A 6,876-nucleotide genomic window follows, 5' to 3' on the forward strand; every position below is an offset into this window, starting at 1 on the left:
AGAAAGATAGGCAAAACCAGCCACGCAGGTGCAGGAGAAACAAACTTGCCCCAGACATCACCTCCCCTGAAGGTGCTAGAGGACCCTGAGTATACTTGTGTGTTCTTGTGCTATTTGACCCTAAATCCTGTCCTAGAGTCAACAGTAATATGGGACTCTGTTTTGGAGCGGAGAAACTACAGTACCCACAAGGCCGCGCGTGGATTGCCACTTGTCTTAGCCAATGGGCTGTCAGGTTAGGCACTTCCGTTTGGAAGCTTCTGAAGGGCGGGTGTGGTAGTCCTTGTGGCTGGAAATTGTCTTCTGAGGTCATTGTGTGTGGCGGTCAGGAGTTCCTATTTGCCTGGACCCGTGGAGAGTGGTGTTCCCGCCGCACAGCCTGTGGTCGGAGCCTCCCGTGGTGCTCACCGCTCACACTTGGGGTTGGAGCTCGGAGTCACCGCCCGGACCCCCGCCAGGGCCGGGACAGGCCCCGCCTTTCCTGTCCCCGATGGCCGCGCCCGCGCTGAGGAGCTTCGCTGAGGTGAGTTCCTGTCCCCCAGGCCCCCCACCTCCTCACCCCGCACCCCACAGCCCGGTGCGGGCCTGTCCCTCCTGCAGCTCCGTCCGCGGGGAGGACCGTGAGGAAGGCGGAGGGGAGGGAGGAGCTCGGTGGCTTCTGAGGACACAGCCAGTGCTGGGCGGAGAGGACAGGGGTGCCCGGCCTCTGAGGTTCCCGGCCTCTGAGGTTCCCCTGAGGGTGTGGCTGTGAGGATCGGCGGGCAGATCAGAGGCTGCAGGGAGGCCGTCACAGCCTCCTGGGGGCTTTCCCGGCTGTGGGGTCCCTCAGGGGCCTGGGGTGGTCCTGGACCCGCTGGAAGACAGGCTTCTCCACGTGCCATGTGCCAAGTTCCTGGGGGAGTCCAGCGAGACCCAGTGGCATTGGAGCAGGAAGGGGACAGAGCTGAGGGAGTGAACCTGGGACTGAAGATGGGAAGGGGATAAACATTACCCAGTGTGTGCACATCTGGAGGAAGTGAGAGCTGATGGACTCTGGGACCTAGTGTGGAGACTGAAATGTGAAGCATAAACCCACCCTTGGCTTTTTCTTGGAGGCATGATCTGGGAGACTGCATTGGTGTTGCATGGCCGGAAGGCTGGTGCCCTACAGGCATCCCCAGAGCTTAAATATCATTGCTTGCTAACCTCCCCTCCCCCAATACTTCCCACCCAACCCAGTTGCACTGCTGAGGGCAATACCTGTGAGAAATGGGACTGTGATGAGAGAGCAGCCTGCACTGGCATTAGGGCCTGGAGTCCACACTAACTGGGTGCCCTGGAGGTGGTAGGGGAAGGGAAGGTGTGTAAGGAGTACAATTACTGGTTGTCAGAGAGATAGCTCTGGTGTAAATTGTCTGCATTCTGACAGGTTGGCTTGACCTTGGAGGACATTGCCCTGTACTTCTCCAGGGAGGAATGGAGCCTCCTTGATGAGGGTCAGAGACAGCTGTATCTGAATGTGATGCTGGAGAACTTTGAACTTGTATCCTCGCTGGGTAAGACCCTTACTCTCACCAGTGACGTGGGCTTGGCTTTGGGACTTCCCAGGCCCCATCTTCCAGGGTGTGCTGTGTCTTCCCATGTAGAATGTGATTCTGCTTGATTTTCCAGTTTCCTGGTAGTTGGTGTCTGGGGAAGGTTGGTCTTTTTCTACTGCTCCCTTCTATTGCTGAATTCCTAATACTCAATGCTGTAGGGAAGGACTGGTGGTTGGTAGTGTTGCAGGAAGCCTGAGGGATTCCACCTTGATTAGTGAGGAAAGCATTTTGTATATTCTTGTTGGTCATGTGTATGTATGTGGATATAAATTAATATATACATATATATATATATATATATATATATATAGTATTGATTTTTTTTAATTAAAAATATATTTTATTGATTTTTTACAGAGATGAAGGGAGAGAGATTGAGAGCCAGAAACATTGATGAGAGAGAAACTTTCACCAGCTGCCTCCTGCACACCCCACACCGGGGATGTGCCCGCAACCAATGTACATGCCCCTGACCTGAATCGAACCTGGGACCTTTCAGTCCGCAGACCGACGCTCCACCACTGAGACAAACTGGTTTCGGCTGTATTGATTTTTTACAGAGAGGAAGGGAGAAGGAGAAGTTCCTCAGTGGAGCACTGGGGATTAAGAAATAAAAGAAAGAGCCGAAACCAGTTTGGCTCAGTGGATAGAGTGTCGGCCTGTGCACTGAAAGGTTCCAGATTCGATTCCGGTCAAGGGCATTTACTTGGTTGTGGGCACATCTCCAGTGGGGAGTGTGCAAGAGGCAGCTGATCGATGATTCTCTCTCATTGATGTTTCTAACTCTGTCCCTCTCTCTTCCTCTCTGTGAAAAATCAATAAAATATATATTAAAAAAAATTTTAAAAAGAAATAAAAGTAAGAAAGAGATAAGAGGCAGAAATAGATGCAAAAGCTAGGTGCTGGGTGGAGGATGTCACTCTGATAGAGGGACAGTCAACCCCCACCACAGACAATACACCACATTTATTAATTTCCAAAGAGGGGTTTAAGGTCTAAAGGAGTTTAGGGTGTGCCCAGGTCCAATTCATGGAGACCTGGGTTAAGTTCCTCATTTTTTGGTACAAGAACAAGATTTAGCATATCAAGTCCTGGGTAAGTCCAGGTCCTATTTGTTCCTCATTCCAAGCACATGGATAAAGATAAGAAATCTGTACTGGTAACTGTCTCCCACATTTTGGGAGGCTCTTTCCAGGAGACAGCCATGCCAGTCATCTGGGACTCAGCTGACATTAATTTAAAGGTAATCCATGTGCATTTGCAAGGAGCCCTCTACAGAGAGCCAGAAACATCAATGAGAGAGAAACATCAATTAACTGCCCCCTGCACACACCCTCTGGGGATGTGCCTGCAACCAAGGTACATGTCCTTGACCAGAATTGAACCCGGGACCCTTCCGTCTGCAGGCCGACCCTCTAGCCACTGAGCCAAACCGGTTTCGGCTTTATTTTATTTTTTATAAAATTTATTTTTGTTGATTTCAGAAAGAGAGGGTGAAAGAGATAAAAACATCAAAGATGAAAATGATTGATTGGCTGCCTCCTGCACACCACCCCTGGGGGACCAAGCCCCACAACCTGGTCATGTGCACTTGATAGGAATCCAACCTGGGACCCTTCTTTCTATAATCCAATGCTCTATCCACTGAGCAAAGCCAACTAGGGTTAAAACAATTTTTTAATACCTTTTTCATGCTTTATGAGAGGAAATGGGAGAAAGAGAGAGTGAGATTTAGAGACAAGACATTAATGATGAGAACCTATCATTGATTAGCTGCCTCCTTTATGGCCCTGTTGGGAAGGAACCCACAACAAATGGCATGTGCACATGCCTAGAATGGAAGCTATGACTTTTCAGTCCACAGGCTGACCCTCTATTCACGGGGCAAACCAGCTAGTGTGGACCCTCGATTTTTGATTTTTGATTTTTAAATTAACCTTTGTTTTTTACCTTAGGTATCTTCAATTGTCTTTGCTCACCCGGTTTCCTGTCATCCTTTCCATGTAGTTGTCGTTTTTTGGTATTCTGTATTCTTATCTTCATGGAACTCTTATTCCCATTTTCTGTGGGAAGTTTTTCTCATTGATAACTGTCTACTTACTGTGTGATGGGGAAAGATTCTCATATCTCTGATTCTGCCATCTTACTGATTTTACTCTCATAGGTCTTTTGCCTGTGATCTCAATTGTTCTTTGTTGTTGTTCTACAGTGCGGAGCATCCATCCTTTCACTTTTTCTTTTTTTTTAAGGGTAGTTTTTCTTTTCAGATTGGCATCATTTATCTCATGCAGTGGCTCAACTGGGATTTAAGAGCAGAATCCTTTGTGCATCACAAGAGAAACATGACTATTAATAATGGGGTAGACCCAGAGACAGTCTTGGCTTTGGTGAAGGACTTTGGGGGTGGTTTTCATGCCTGGGCTTTGTTACTTTTATAACTAGTGAATCATTTTGTTCAATAATGTTTTGTACCGTTGCCCACTCCTCACCCAATTCAACTTTTTCTTGATTAATGTAGACACTTTGTGTATGACTGTTTTATTAGTGGTCATTCTACTAGGATTACCATCCCATGGATAACCTTAACCTTTTTAAACTTTGGGCCTCTACCTCTTTCACACATCTCGCTTTACTGCACTCCAATGTTGTTTCATGCCTGCAGTGCCTTAGCTTGCATGCTTGTTTTATTAACTCTGAACATCATGTACTTTAATATGATTGATAGTTTATGGGTTTGATCACATTGAAATTATTTTACACAGACTCACATCGGCATCATGAAAGTTCCTAAAAGGAAGCCACTTGTGGAGTAATAACGGGTAAACCCTGCCTCTCTTGTTTTTGTTCCAGCCTATGCTTCTGTCCTCCCTTGATGAGATTTTCATCATCCCAGGGACCTTTTGGCTTATGTTATATATAACAGCCATTTCCTGAGCGTCTGACTTACATGTCTTGAAAATCAGTGAATAGAATCATGTCCAGTCATCGCAAATCCACATATGCAGTGAACATATTCTGTTTTTATCAGGTACAAATGCACTTAACCTTTGTTTATTTTTGTTCAGGTTGCTGCTGTGGACTAGAGAATGTGGAGGCCAAGACCGAACAGAAGGTTTCTATAAGAGTGTCACAGGCAAGGAATCCCAAGGTAGCCTTGTCTTCCCAGAAGAGCCACCCATGTGATAGTTGTGGGCTCGTATTGGGAAACATTTTCCACATAACTGAGCTGCAGGGAAATCAACAAAGACAGATACTGTTGAGATGTGGGGCATGTACAAAACAATTCTATTTCAGTGCAAAAGTTCACCAGCAGCATGTGAGAGAGACTGCTTTCATTAGAGGTATGGAAAGGATCCCACTTGCAAACAACTGCAATTTCAATGTGTCTCAGAATCGTGTCACATGCGGGGAGGTTGGCCAGGGTTTCCTTCTTGGGTTAGGACCTATGCACCCAAAGGCTACTCAGAACAGGGATAGTTCAACTGCAGTTTTGATGAGTGGGATGACGTTTAAATGGGGAAAAAATTATTTCAGTAGAAAAGAATGTAAGAAAGACGTTAGTTGCACTCACCTGTTTATTCAGGAAAAAGATGTCCATATTGGAAGTCAGGGTTTTGTGTCTTGTGAATGTGGAAAATATTTTACCAAATTATCTAGCTTTCATTATCAACAGAGAGGTCACACTGGAGAAAAGTCTTATAAATGCAATGAATATGAAAAATCTTTTAAAAGTATAAATGGACTCCAATATCATGAGGAAGTTCACAGGGTGGAAAAGCCTTATCAATCCAGTGAATGTGGAAAATCTTTTACCTCTAAGACAGTCCTTCATCAACATCAGAGAGTTCATGTGGGAGATAAGCCTTATACATGCAGTGAGTGTGGAAAATCCTTTACAAGGAGCAGTGGTCTCCAATATCATCAGGGTGTTCACACTGGAAAAAAGCCGTATAAATGTAATGAATGTGGAAAATCTTTTACCTCGAGCAGTGCTTTCCGATATCACCAAAGAGTACACACTGGAGAAAAGCCTTATAAATGCAGTGAATGTGGAAAATGTTTTGCAGGGAGCAATGTTCTCCGATATCATCAGAGAGTTCACACTGGAGAAAAGGCTTACCACTGCGGTGAATGTGGGAAATCATTTAAACGTAGAAATGCTCTAAAATATCATCAGAGAGTTCACACTGGAGAAAAGCCTTATAAATGCAGTGAATGTGGAAAATTTTTCGCATCGTGCAAGGGTCTCCAGTATCATCAGAGATTTCATACGGGACAAAAGTCTTATCAATGCAGTGAATGTGAGAAATCTTTTAGAAGTGTTCCTGGTCTCCACTCTCATCAGAGAATGCACACTGGAGAAAAGCCTTATGAATGCAAAAATTGTGGGAAATCTTTTTACGCTAAGCATATTCTTCATCAACATCAGAGAGTTCATACAGGTGAAAAGCCTTATAAATGCAGTGAATGTGGAAAATCTTTTAAACGTAGAAATGCTCTCAAATATCATCAGAGACTGCATACAGGAGAAAAGCCTTATCAATGCAGTGAATGTGGGAAATCTTTTATAAGTAGCAATGATCTCCACTGCCATCAGAGAGTTCACACTGGAGAAAAGCCTTATAAATGCACTGAATGTGGAAAGTCCTTTGCAAGGAGCAGTGGTTTCCGATATCATCAGAGTGTTCACAATGGAAAAATGCCATATAAATGCAGTGAATGTGGAAAATATTTTACCTCGAGCAGTGGTTTCCGATATCATCAAAGAGTACACACTGGAATAAAGCCTTATAAATGCAAAGAGTGTGGGAAATCTTTTAAAGCTAAGAACATTCTTCATCAACATCAGAGAGTTCATACTGGAGAAAAGCCTTATAAATGCAGTGAATGTGGAAAATCTTTTGCAGGGAATAATAGTCTCCAGTATCATCAGAGACTTCATACAGGAGAAAAGCCTTATCAATGCAGTGAATGTGAGAAATCTTTTAGAAGTGTCCATGGTCTCCACTCTCATCAGAGAGTTCACACTGGAGAAAAGCCTTATAATTGCACTGAATGTGGAAAATCTTTTACCTGGAGCAGTGCTCTCCGAAATCATCACAGGAGTCACACTGGAGAACAGCCTTATAAATGCAGTGAATGTGGGAAATCTTTTTCAAGTAACAATGGATTCCAATATCATCAGAGAATTCACACTGGAGAAAAGCCATAACAGTGCAGTGAATGTGGGAAATCTTATACCCAGACAACGGTCCTTTGTTATCATCAGAGACTTTTCTACTTCTATCACAGTAGAAAA

At 44.7% G+C, this 6,876-nt stretch overlaps 1 long non-coding RNA gene across 1 annotated transcript; it reads left to right on the forward strand.

Moving 5' to 3' along the window:
• The first annotated feature begins 488 nt into the window (after window positions 1–488).
• LOC311633526 lies at window positions 489–4,748 on the forward strand. Its single transcript, XR_014796973.1, has 3 exons — window positions 489–523; window positions 1,409–1,535; window positions 4,643–4,748. It is a non-coding gene; the product is annotated as an uncharacterized lncRNA (long non-coding RNA).
• Window positions 4,749–6,876: the final 2,128 nt, after the last annotated feature.

Source organism: Pipistrellus hanaki, assembly GCF_964339955.1.
Source record: "Pipistrellus hanaki genome assembly, chromosome: 15".
Taxonomy (NCBI): domain Eukaryota; kingdom Metazoa; phylum Chordata; class Mammalia; order Chiroptera; family Vespertilionidae; genus Pipistrellus; species Pipistrellus hanaki.